Source organism: Salvelinus sp. IW2-2015, linkage group LG32 (genome assembly GCF_002910315.2).
Source record: "Salvelinus sp. IW2-2015 linkage group LG32, ASM291031v2, whole genome shotgun sequence".
Classification (NCBI taxonomy): Eukaryota; Metazoa; Chordata; class Actinopteri; order Salmoniformes; family Salmonidae; genus Salvelinus; species Salvelinus sp. IW2-2015.
Window position 1 is genome coordinate 18408198 of NC_036871.1, and position 14565 is coordinate 18422762.

Below are 14565 nucleotides of genomic sequence, written 5' to 3' on the forward strand. Positions count from 1 at the left end.
AACTAAAGCGGAATCCATTTCTTCTATTTTAGGCCGTGTTTTGATACCGGATTTTATTACAATTTTTTTGGAACCCTTTAACCCGGCAAGTCAGTTAAGAACAAATTCTTAGTTACAATGACGGCCTACACCGGCCAAACCCTGGTGACGCTGGGCCAATTGTGCGCCAACCTATAGGACTCCAAATCACGGCCGGTTGTGATACAGCCTGGATTCGAACATGGGTGTCTGTAGTGACGCCTCTAGCACTGAGATGCAGTGCCTTAGACCGCTGCGMCACTCATCAAAAGGACGWTCATGAATAATTTGTCATTGCAATGTTTTAATAGTTTACTTTGTATTTTTCTCTTATTTATAGTAGTTTAAGGGATATCTGCAGTTCGATCAATAAARCACCCCGACACTTTTTTGGWAAACAGRTGAGGGCTCCTGTAAGTGGCAATGAATYGATAGGAGTGTCTGCTAAATGACTAACATTTTAAATGGATGGGGCTGGAGAAATGTAACCACTCAAATTAGTTGACAGAACTATTGATACAAACACTGAACATCCGTGATATTAAACTTGTAGTTTTAACAATGTTTTGAAGCTATACAGTATTTTCTTGCAWTTACATTGTTTACAAAGGAGTAAAACAGGCTTATGTTTTGGGGTTCTGATAGGGTATGACAGATGAACTAAACTCATGAGACATCTAAGTTCTATTCTTCAATAATTAATTGGTATATATCCTTAATTGAATCAAAGATAACCCCTTTAAGTCATAACACAATGTCCTGATCAAAATCAAACACAAAAACATAAGACATCTAAAATAATATTTTAGCAAGATAACTTACTGTATGCTTATGGACAGTCATTGTCCTTACAGTCTGTATTTCTAATGAAATTACACAGCCTTTGTCATTTATGAGTACCAGTGCTGCAGTAATAAAACTGGATTTTTTTGGAGGACAACTGTTCACATCTATGCAAAGTCATTAGTTTGTCATTATCCCAACATTAATATGAAGGTGAGTGGAGTTTTGGAAGTTGGCCCACGTGTTGGGTACCGCCGAGTACCACACCAGAAGGGGTCGCTATGGCCCGTGCGATTTCCACGACATTGGTCGAGCCAATGGCCCACTGAGAGGTGGCCTGAGCTAATAACGCCAAGGGAGCGAGTGGGGGTGCCTGTTCCTGAAGACTAGACCCCCTCGTCTACAGCGTGGCACGACGCCGAAGAGGGGCGGAGACACTGTGGTTGCCCTCTTGTTGAACCCTTTTCCACGCCGGGGGGTAATGGGGATAGAGGGATGGACGTATGGCAGGGGGCGAATGACGTTGTAGTGTTGTACTACTAGACCAACCCGGGCTAGCTCCGCCCGCGGGAGCAGTCTGACCGAACAGTGACCCACCCGATCAGGGTCAGAAGTTTAGAAAATGTGTCGACTGAGGCAATAGTTGGTGGGTTAGTTCCGTCACCCCCATTCCTCCTGCAAAAAAATAACAGAATAAAAAAAAAAATCGGCTTAAGAGATGTAAACCGCAGGCAGTTGCAGCACAGTGCAGTCTATGATACTGGAAGTGTGAACTTTGGGTGAACTCTGAGCTTTYTTTTCTGACGGGGAGGGCAATGGGGCGGGATGGTGCCCAAATATACAGCAAAATGAGAGAAGGGGAGTGCTAGACTTAATTTTTTTTGCAAGCTCATCCCCCGGGATTGACCGAAGATTGACCAAATCAGATGGGGTTGGTGTGGTGCGGGGTAAGCTCGTAATGTTAAAGATGTGCTGCTGTGACGGTGCAGCCTAGCGTAGTGTTGTTGTGGTCGAGCAGCACAGGATGGAACCATGTTCTACCTATAGAGCCTTTTATTGGCAATAGGAGCCATGTTCTGCCTGTACGGTGCCTTCGTATTCAGACCCCTTGACTTTTACACATTTTGTTACGTTACAGCCTTATTCTAAATTTCATTAAATCGTTTTTTTTTACTCATTAATCTACACACAATACCCTATGACGACAAAGCAAAAACTTTTTTCTGAAAATGTATGAAAAATACAAAACTGAAATATATTTACATAAGTATTCAGACCCTTTACTCAGTCCTTTGTTGAAGCATCTTTGACAGCGATTACATTCTTCTCTGCAGATCCCCTCAAGCTCTGTCAGGTTGGATGGGGAGCGTGCACTAAACACCTATTTTCAGGTCTCTCCAGAGATGTTCAATCGAGGTTCAAGTCCGGGCTCTGGCTGGGCCACTCAAGGACATTCAGAGACTTGTCTCGAAGCCACTCCTGCATTGTCTTGATTATGTGTTTAGGGTCATTGTCCTGTTAGAAGGTGAACCTTCACCCCAGTCTGAGGTCCTGAGCGCTCTGGAGAAGGTTTTCATCAAGGATCTCTCTGTACTTCGCTCCATTCATCTTTCCCTTGATCCTGACTATTCTCCCAGTCCCTGCCACTGAAAAACATCCCCACAGCATGATTCTGCCACCACCATGCTTCACCATAGGGATGATGCCAGGTTTCCTCCAGACGTGATGCTTGGCATTCAGGCCAAAGAGTTCAATCTTGGTTTCATCAGACCAGAGCTTCTTGTTTCTCATGGTCTGAGAGTCTTAAGGTGCATTTTGGCAAACTCCAAGTGGGCTGTCATGTGCCTTCTGTCTGGTCATTGTACCATAAAGGCCTGATTGGTGGAGTGCTGCAGAGATGGTTGTCCTTCTGGAAGGTTCTCCCATCTCCACAGAGGAACTCTGGAGTTCTGTCAGTGACCATAGAGTTCTCGGTCACCTCCGTGACCAAGTCCCGTCTCCCCCGATTGSTCAGTTTGGCTGTGCGGCCAGCTCTTGGAAGAGTCTTGGTGGTACTAAATTTCTACCATTTAAGAATGATGGAGGCCACTGTGTTCTTGGGGACCTTCAATGCTGCAGAAATGTTTTGGTACCCTTCCCCAGATCTGTGCCTCAGCACAATCCTGAATCGGAGCTCTACGGACAATTCTTTCAACCTCATGGCTTGGTTTTTTGCTCTGACATGCAGTGTCAACTGTGGGACKTTATATATTCAGGTGTGTGTTTCTCCAAATAATTTCCAATCAATTTKATTTACCACAGGTGTACTCCACTCAAGTTGTAGAAACATATCAAGGATCATCAATGGAAACGAGATGCACCTGAGCTCAATTTCAGGTCTCTGAGCAAAGTCTGAATATTTATGTAAATAAGCTATTTCTGATTCTGATGAGTCTTCGTTTTGTCTTTATGGGGTAGTGTGTGTAGATTGATGAGGATTTTAATTTATTTAATCCATTTTAGAAAAAGGCTGTAAAGTAACAAAGTGTGGAAAATAAGTCAAGGGGTCTGAATACTTTCCAAAAGCACTGTAGAACCTTTAATTGGCAATTGGAGCCTTGAGTATCAACATAACCCTGCATTTCTATATCTCTCTACCTATATAACTCACTATTATCACCATAACCCTGCATTTCTATACTCTTACCTATATAACTCACTATTATCACTAACCCTGCATTTCTATATCTTCTCTACCATTAACCCACTCACGCATAACGCTCAACATTGTCTACCAGAAGGGGTCGATAAGGCCATGCGATTCCACCGACGAATGACCAAGCCGACGGCCCATCAGAGTGCTTGAGCTAATAACGCCAAGGGAGCGAGGACCGGGTGCCCATTCCTGAAGAACACGACCCCTCGTCTACAGCATGCATGTCGAACGTAAAGGGCCGAGCCACTTGGTGGCACTCTTGTATGGCAACCCTTTTCTCAACGCTGAGGGTTGGTAATGGGGATTAAGGGAGGGGGTGTCGTAATATGGACGGATGGTCAGGGGCAATGTACGCTTATTGTTATAGTGTTTTGTACATTCTGATACCATACCCGGTGCTTAGCTCCGCCCTGACTTTGTGAGCTATGTCCTGGATTAATCCTGTTTGATTTTATCACGCATGTACTCAACTTCAACGACGCATTGCTTACCTTTTAAGGCATTGACAAATTATAATCGTAAAATGTTTGCTATCAGGACATGAGCGCAATAGTTGGTGGAGTTAAGTGCGTACCTTCATACCCCCTTCTGTGCAATAACAAATACTATTAACCGATTCTATTAAGGGGGTAAAATTGACTTATAACAGAAGGCTTAAATTGCAAGTACCTAACACATGATGTTCTATGGTTCTTCATGATACCTTTATGAATGTGAAGCTCTGGAGGAACTCTGAGCTTTTGTTATTCGCACCAACGCGAGATGTGGAACTCAATGGCGCCATCCGTTAACAGGATATGTGTAAGTCATGGCGGCAGGGGCTCATAGTCGTACGAGGGTTGAGTGGTGGCCAGTCAGGAGTTCATATTTGCGAGAAAATGCAGTGAGCGACAACGTGAGTGCAGATAAAATTACTAGAGCTTGAATAAGTTTTTTTGGCTAAGCCTCAATGAACCCGCTCAGGTGATCATTCGAACCGAGTACGATACGGACCAAAAGTGCAAGTGTGCTTGCGGCTCAACGTAATATTTTAGCAATTCAACAATAATGTTATACGAGTGCTAGGGAGGCTGATGACGTGTATGCAGTCACCTAGCGTGAGGTGTTGTGGGGTCGTCAGCAAGCACAGGGATGTGCTACACCAGCTTATTCCATACATAATAGAGCCCTTTATTATTGGGACAAAGTGGAGGAGACCTATTTTCTGACATACTAAGAATCAGCGACGATTGCTTCGGAAAGGAGATAAATACAGACCCTTGACCTTATTAATTACAGACAATTTACTTACGTCACTATTAGAGGGGGAATAGATTTAGGGGAGCCGCTAACCTTATAGGTATATCTAGACGACAGGGAACTGATAATTGATTTTTTCCCCTCACTTCGTGCATTTCGACACTACTAATTACCCAACTATATAAATCGACTTCGCAGGAACACCAATCTTATTCTGTAGCTTTACCAAGTACTTCCGCAAATAAAAAAATAAAAATTGATATAAGACCGTTGAAACTTGAAATAATTCACATTGCCAGTACTATAAGTATTCAGGAAACCTTTACTAACCCACAAGTACACTTTAGTGTAAATATTACTACTATTTAGGTCTACTGCTTGTCATTACGGGACCTTCCAACTCTTTTGCTAGTATTGCTTAATTAGATTGGTTTGGACAATACAGCTATGGCATTACCCTTGATATACAAGTATCTAAAGAGTATCCATTACTTATTCTGCAAGATTCCTCTGTCAAGCTCCCTGCTCAGGTCTGAGCCCTGCGAGGATCGTCATGGTCTTGCCACAGCTACTCCGTTTTTAATTGTCTGCGTAACAAACCAAGCAGAGTAAGTAGCTGCCCGCAGGGCGAGCTGCCTGGATGAAAATATGCTAAGTAGCACGTGCTGCACTCATCTCAGCTGGTTAGACGCAGAGAGAGCTATGGAGTGAAAGGACTGACCACCTCCCCAATCGATATCAAAGAGCCATAGCTCATAGACACTATCTAGGTTGACTTCTATCTCTTGCTCAATGATCATTTAGTTGCATGTCTTCATTGTTGTCTCTTGACTAAAAACAAGCTACGATAGTCTTTTAGATGAGTCATTCTTGAGTTAGTACTGTTGACCGAGTAGCTGTATCAACTATACGCTCTCACACTAAGTTCTGTCAGGTCCTGCAGCGCATTGCGTGGAGGAAGCGTCATCATTCACAGAATTCAATGCATCTGTCTGAACGCTACTATCATGATCGCCATTTAATCAATCCGTTTTCATCTTAGTTCCCTTCATCGAACATAAGAACTGGCATAATCATGACTCTATTCTCCTAACGTCTCCCTAACCATGTATCATTTCCACCCACAAAGTGACAGCCTGGCACGCCTGACAGATAGTGCTTCCGCCCCCTTTAATTAACAGGTAAGAAATGGACCTAAGTGCGGGCGCACCTTACCATGATCAGCGTAGGGATGAGTGTCCAGGATTATCACAGTTCTATGACGTACAGATACACGTCGTTCTATCTGCCACGCAATACATCTAATACTGACACTAACTACAGAATTGTTTCACAATTCTCTCGGCATTACTATCTATAGACTACCCAGATCTGGGTAATTTTTGCAGCTCGTCATTGTAATACTGATATATAATTCCCTGTTGTTAGGGCACTCATTAAGAAAGTACTACGCGTGCCAGATACACTAGTCCGTCAACTCCGACACCAGTACAGTTTGATAGTCATTGTAGAATAAGCCGAATGATGAAGCTGAGACTCGTCAGTACATATAAGTGGCAGAAGTAGACTTCTGTATCAGGTCTGTGTAGTACTCTGAGATATGACTCGCAGTCTTATAATCTGCTTCAGTACTTTTTTATTTTTGGTCCAGCTCTTGCAGATATGCACGGATTTCCCAGTGTCTGCTGTCACACGAAGTTTCTAGCTACTTCAGCCAAAGTCAGTAATCTAGTAATAGTATAATATTTACGTATGCAATGCTCAACATTTAAATTGTTTTCATTTGGGAGATCTTCTGATTCATTACTACTCGTTCAATTCGTTGTAGTCGGGACTGGGAAGCACATTCCACAAGCACTTTCATTTCCTCACAGATAAGTACAGAATAACTGAAGTTTAGAAGAAAGTTATTTGTTTCTGGCCATTTTGAGCCTGTAATCGAACTCACAAATGCTGATGCTCCAGATACTCAACTAGTCCAAAAAGGCCAGTTTTATTGCTTCTTTAATCAGAACAACAGTTTTCAGCTGTGCTAACATAATTGCAAAAGGGTTTTCTAATGATCAGTTAGCCTTTTAAAATTATAAACTTGGATTAGCTAACACAACTTGCCATTGGAACACAAGTGATGGTTTCTGATAATGGGCGTCTGTACGCCTATGTAGATATTTAATTAAAAATCATAAATTTCCAGCTACAAGTCATTTACAAAATTAACAATGTCTACACTGTATCAATTTGATGTTATTTTAATGGACATAAAAACATCTTTAAAAAACAAGGACATTTCTAAGTYACRCCAAACTTTTCAAAGGTAGTGTATATAACTCACTATCACCATAACGCTCAATTTCTACATCTCTCTACCTATATAACTCACTGTTATCACCATAACACGCTATTTCTAGAGTGAAAAGTGAATTCACGTCACATTCAGTTGATAGATGAACATTTTTAGGATAAAAGTTTGAAAAACACAATTCCGATTCTATTGTTGTTCATGTTGATTTCGAGTCCTGCGTAAGCGCCTCTTGCAATGRCCTTATGTTGTGAAATTGCCCCTGGTGCTGTTTGACATTTGAACTGATCTTGACATCCTTTTGGCCTGTCAGTAAAGTACAACAGTCATGTGGTTTTTTCCAACTGGATGACTGATCTTGTCCACACTCCATAGCCCACGCAGCAGCAGACACCCAGGGCTCTATTCCCCCCATAGCTGGCCACATCTCGTACAGATGGCCCTGTCTTTTCAGATGGGGTCACGGTTGAGTCCTCTCATGTTTCCTTAAATAACAAATATCTTCCATCCTGCCTCCGTATACTTAACCAGCTCCCCTAACCCAGCCCCCACCTCCACTACTCCACATAGATGACCCCAGCCCTCCCTTAAACCAGCCCCTCCACTCAACCCACATAACCCCGGATTGACCCACCGAAAAAAACCTCCCCTTACCACAACGCCCCTACCGTCCAGCTCCAACACAAGAATAGAAACCCCAAGCAACCCAGAAGATTAACCGAACCCCCTCATACCCTCACCGACATAGAGTGACCCCAGCTAACTCGCTATAACCGAGCGCCGACCACCATACATCCACATAGATTGACTCCACCTACAATCCTTAACCAGCCGCTCCAAAACATGCCTACATAAAGAGACACCCAAAGACCCTCCAACTAACCACCCAGCCCTCCACTCTCCACATAGATGACCCAGCCCCTAACCAGCCCTCCACTCTCCACATAGATACCACACTCTCCTTAACCAGCCCCCATCACTCACCAACATAATGACCCCAGCATCCCAACACAAGTGTGTGTGCCAAAACTCTGCCGCCACACGCGGAATCCACATCTTACCACAAACAATAACAGAAGGATCGGGGTCAATATGTCACTCTCCTCCACCCTCCTCCTTTGTCAGAAAAACAATATATGTTCTTAAGGACAATTGTACAACCAAAGCCTCACACCCCTCCACCCCATACACGCCATCCTGCACCAACCTCCTCATTCACACCAACTTTTGTTTTGTGATGGCTTGCCCACCCACTCCCCTCCCTCTGCCTGGCTTGCCCCTCGTTGGTCCCCCACCCCCCCCCCCTTTCCTTCCATCCCAGGGTTACTGCGGCGTCTGTATCGCCAGTGCAAGGCGTAGTGCCTGCTCAGTGAGGCGCCGATTGTTAACCCTGATTAACTCGATGTGGCGTTCGTGGAGAAACAGTGTGAAAATCAAGCGTATGTTGGACCAGTCCCTGTCACTGAACCGAGGGAAAATTGGGCAGAGGGAGAGGGTGCAGGGGAAATGGAGCGAGAAGAGCGAGGCTAATGTGTGTATTGGAAGAGAAGAGAGAAGAGAGAGAGAGAGATACAGTAGTGACTCCTGCTAGAACAGAAGCCGTAAGAAAAAAAACCAAGACAAGAACACGCACAGAAAATGTCCTCGTTTTGATGCTTTGTCTGATTGCGGAAAAGCAGAAGCAACTGCCTGCTGTCAGCAATGATAACAATGGTAAAACACAAGATTTTATGATTTTCAAGAGTCACATCGTTTGGAATGTGGTGGCGCACTATGCGGGCATCAGAGGATGTCAATTAAAGATTCAATAATATCTGGACTTGATTACTGTTACGGAAAACTGGATGGTTGATTTAATGGTAGACTGAGATGGTATGCATATGCTAGACTGAGATGGGTAGCTATGGTAGACTGGTAATGGGTTGTTATCGTAGACTGGAATGGGTTACTTATGAGTGAACTGGAGGTGAATGCCATAGAGTGAACATAGGTTGGTAGACTGCGAATGGGTTGCTATGGTTAACTAGGATCGGGTTGCATGGTAGACTGGATGGTTGTTACGGAGAACTGGATTGGATACGTGAACCTGGATGGGGTAACGGGACCTGGATGTTGCAGAGATATGCGGTTTTATGGTAGACTGATGGTGCATGGGTATGAGGTTAGATGTAGGACTGATGGGTTTATAGGTAAGACTGGAGGGTTGATATGGATAACTGAGAACGGTTGTTATGGTTAGACTGGAATGGGTTTAGTTACGTAGACTGGATGGGTTGCCTTGTTAGACTTATGGTTCAGGAATCGATGGTTGCTATGGATAGACTTGGATGTGCGATGTATGTTATGGTAGACCTGTGGGTTGTTATTGGTAGATACTGGATGGGTGTGTTATGGTAGAATGGATGGGTTGCTCATGGTAGACTGGATGGGTTGTTATGGTAGACTGAATGGGTTTGTTATATGTAGACTGGGTTATCGGAGAACTGATGTGCATGGTAGACTGGATGGGTTTGTGTAGACTGGATGGTTGGTTACTAGTGACTTTAAGGACTGGATCGGGTTGCTATGTAGCACTGGATGGTTTGCTAAGTTATTGGATGTACCTCGATGGTTGAAACTGTTGGTACGTTAAGGGTAATGGCTATGGATGGACGACTCAAGGTATATAGGGTATGCGACCTGAAGGTGCTAACTGACTGGATGGTGCTATGGATAACTGAAGGTTTGCTATGGTGACTGCATGGTTGCTATGGTGATGGGATGGGTGATGGTAAACTGGAAGGGTTGCTATGTTGATTGGATTGGTGTTGCTATGGAGACTTGGAAGGTGTTTGCTAATGGTAGACTGGATGGGTTTGCCTATGGTAGACTGATGGTTGCTATGGTGCACTGAAGGGTGTGCTTGTAGACTGGATGGGTTGGCTATGGTTGATTGATGGGTTGCTATGGTAGACTGGAAAGGGTTGCTAATGGTTGATTGATGGTTGCTGTGGTAGAACTGGAAGGGTTTCTAATGGTAGACTGGATGGTTGCTATGGTACTGGTAGGGGGATTGCCTTATGATAGCTGGATGGTTGCTATGTTGACTGATGGGTGCTATGGTGACGATGGGTTTGCATATGGTTGACTCGAAGGGTTCAGCTATGATTGCAATTGCCGCAAGCGTTGCGGTATGAAGTAGACTGAACCAAGAGCATGAAGCAAAGCGCCAAGTAGCCGCAGCTCATGCCATTAGGCTAACCTATCCGAGTCTTATTGTGCATAGCAACCCCGCATATCCAAGGTGCGTATCTCTAATATGGTGCGCACCCCCTTGTGGCCAAGCAAACATGTTTCTTTTGTTTTTTATTTGTTGCTCATTGTATCTCAGTCAACTGCAGTAAGGTAGCAAGACCCTAAGCTATGGTTGAAACCTAGCAACAGGGTCAACATATATGGCGTTGCAGTACTAAGAGGATCCTCACTCCACCGCTCTTGGCAACACATGGACAACTTGCCCCTCCTCCACGTATGGCTTGTACACTGGTATAAGGCAATTGGTAGCAATTGCGGGCTACTGCTTGCATTGGATGGGTTGCATACTGATAGAACTGAGCCCCAATGGACCCAAATTGCTATGTATGGACTGCATAGCACCATTGCTATAAGATAGACGGCAATAAACATCAAACAAAACAACACGGTGCTTATGTTGCTGAAGAGTTTGCTATGGTGCTGGAAGTGGGTTGACTATGGTGATAGACTGACAGGTTCTATGTTAACTGGATAGGTAGAGATAAGATAAGTGATGCGTACTGTACTGGAGCAGAAAAATGAATCACGGAAAAATCAAATGTAATGTCTTTTTCACTTAACTCATTTGACTTAATGGATTCATTCCATATTCCTTGAACGAATTGCAAGTTAAATAATCAATGTGCTACTGTACTGTATAAATACCATGAATTTCATCAGAGCAAACGGAGGGTGATTTGTGTTCCTTTCTGCAGAAAGCTGAAATCCAACCTCGTGTTTACTGTACAATCAATGGGAATGGTGGATGGCATTCTAACCTCATACAGTTGAAGTCTGAAGTTTACAATAAACTTAGGTTGCATCATCAAAAACTCGTTTTTCAACCACTCCACAAATTTTCTGAATAACAAACCAATATAGTTTTGGCAAGTTGGTTAGGACATCTATATTTGTGCATTGGACACAATAATTTTTCCAACAATTGTTTACAGACAGATTATTTCACTTATAATTGTCACGACTTCCGCCGAAGTCGGTCCCTCTCCTTGTTCAGCGGCGTTCGGCGGTCGACGTCACCGGTCTTCTAGCCACCGCCAATCCACTTTTCATTTTACATTTGTTTTGTCTTAGTCTTACACCCCTGGTTTCACTCACCCAATTACCTGTTTATTATTTAACACCTCTGTCCCATGTTTGTTTGTGAGTGATTGTTCTTTGTAATCGGTCCGTTATTGTGGGCTCGTAATATTGCCTGAAAGGCGCTCAGCAAGGAAAGAAGCCACTGCTCCAAAACAACACCATAAAAAAGCCAGACTACGGTTTGCAACTGCACATGGGGACAAAGATCGTACTTTTGGAGAAATGTCCTTCTGGTCTGATGGAACAAAAATAGAACTGTTTAGCCATAATGATCATCGTTATGTTTTGGAGGAAAAAGGGGTGGCTTGCAAGCCGAAGAACAACATCCCAACCGTGAACCACAGAGGTGCAGCATCATGTTGTGAGGTGCTTTGCTGCAGGAGGACTGGTGCACTTCACAAAATAGATGGCATCAGAGGGAGGAAAATTATGTGGATATATTGAAAGCAACATCTCACATCATGAGTCAGGGAGTTAAAGCTTGTCGCAAATGGTCTCCAAAATGGACAATGACCCAAAGCATACTTCCAAGTTGTGGCAAAATGCTTAAGGGCAACACAGTATTGGAGTGGCCATCACAAAGCCCTGACCTCAATCCTAAGGATTTGTGGCAGAACTGAAAGTGTGTGCGAGCAAGGAGGCCTACAACCTGACTCAGTTACACCAGCTCTGTCAGGAGGAATGGGCCAAATTCACACAACTTATCTGAGAAGCTTGTGGAGGCTTCCGAAAACGTTTGACCCAAATGAAACAATTAAAGCATTGCTTACCAAATACTAATTGAGTGTATGTAAACTTCTGACCACTGGGAATGTGATGAACGAAAAATAGCTGAAAAATCATTCTCTCTACTATTATTCTGACATTTCACATTTTTTAAAAAACTGGTGATCCTAACTGACCTAAAACAGGGAATTTTTACTAGGATTAAATATCAGGAAATTGTGAAAAAACTGAGATTAAAATGTATTTGGCTAAGGTGTATGTAAACTTCCGACTTCAACTGTATTTATTTAATTAAAGGGGCAATCTGCGTTGCTACATACTTTTTGGACTTAAATTAATAAATGGTATGTACCATTGATTTGAAATGCTTCATGAGCTTAGTTAAACTGTCGTACCCCATCAGAACCAAAAATATGAGCTTGTTTTTACACAACACATGTAAGCAAATAGCATCAAAACATGGTTAAAACTATCATTTTGATATCATGGATGGTCAGTCTTTCATCCATAGCTCTGTGCATGAATTTGAGAGTGGTTACATTTCTCCAGACCCTCCAGCAGCTTTTTTACCGAGACAGGGTGGACACTCTTTGTTATTTTTCAACTGCTGATTGCCACTTTAAGATATAATCAATGAAAAAGCAGAAATAAATATATTTTACTTTTTTACTGGCATAATCGTCTTAACGTACTTGAGTAGAGATTTGTCTCCGAAGTCATATATTTACATGAATCCAATATTCTTCTGCGTTCCTATGGTTACTAAATTATTCCTCTATTATATTCCTTTCCTTTTTTATTCCCTTAATTTATGATAGTTGAGCATGACCGCGTGACTCATAACTATCCATTAATTTATGTAGTTGAGCATGACCCACTGACTCATAACTATCCTTTAATTTATGATAGTTGAGCAGACCCATGACTCATAACTATCCTTTAATTCATGATATTTGAGCGTGACCCGCTGACTCATAACTATTCTTTAATTTATGATATTTGAGCATGACCACTGACTCATAACTATCCTTTAATCATGATTTTAGCATGACCCACTGACTCATAACTATCCATTTAATTTATGATAGTTGAGCATGACCCACTGACTCATAACTATCCTTTAATATATGATAGTTGAGCATGACCACTGACTCAATACTATCTATTAATTTATGATAGTGAGCATGACACGCTCACTCAGAACTATATTTTGTAGCATTCTAGATTTTACCAAAACACCATGTTTATATTATATTACATTATATATGGGAACAAATTTGCTCATGAACCTTTCACTCAAAACATTGAGTGGGGTTTTGTGGCTACTGCTGTAGTCCGGTGTTCTGATATTTTTTGAGCTGGTTGAATAAAACGCCCTTTTCTTCGGAACTTGTTTCTCCTGCGCTTGACTCCGCTCCCACATCTCCTTGGGGAGATCTGACAGAATCCCGCACCTCAAATCATGAAGTCAGCAGGAGCATGTGCCCACTCCGTCCATGGAGGAGCGTGTCCAACAGCACACGGCGGTATTACACCGTTTGGGGACAGCTATGGATCAGGTGTTGGCGAGAATGGAGAGATGGGAAAAGAGCGGCCTCCCTACCTAGTCTTCAGCCACTCTCCAGCCTGCACCACCATCTTCTCCTGCGGCGTCCGGCCACATCGGGATTCGGCTCGCTCTCCCGAGGGACTACGATGGGACGGCTGCCGGGTGTAAGGGGTGCCTGCTCCAGCTGGAGCTTTACCTGGCGYCCGTTCACACGACCCCCTCGGGAGAAGAGAGTGTCAACGTCCTCGTCTCCTTTCGGGGAAAGCCCTGGAGTGCGCCAACGCGGTCTGGGAGGGCCCGGACTCGGCGAGGGACCATTACCCAGAGTTCACCCGCCGCTTCCGGGCGGTGTTCGATCACCCATCAGAAGGCAGAGCGGCGGGTGAACAGCTGTTTCACTTAAGGCAGGAYACGTGGAGCGCACAGGATTTCYCGCTGGAGTTCCGGACCCTGGCCGCCYGCGCGGGGTGGAATGACAGGGCCCTGATAGACCATTATAGGTGTAGCCTGCGGGAGGACGTCCGCAGGGAGCTAGCCTGTCGTGACACCACTCTCACTCTGGACCAGCTAATAGACATGTCCATCAGGCTGGACAACTTGCTGGCTGCTCGCGGGCGTCCTGATCACGGTCTGTTCGTTCRACCCCCCAGCTCTCCTGCTCCGACACCCATGGAGTTAGGGGGTGCTGCTGCAAGGGCCACCATAGGAGGAGCCTCCTCCTGCACCAGTTGTGGTCGGAGAGGACATACTGCTGACCGGTGCTGGAGGAGCTCGTCTGGGAGTCGAGAGGGCAGGCAGAGCACGGCTCGAACACCTCAGGTGAGTCAGCACCCAGCTCACCCAGAGCCCCCTGTTGGTCATATGTATGTGTTGATTTCCTTT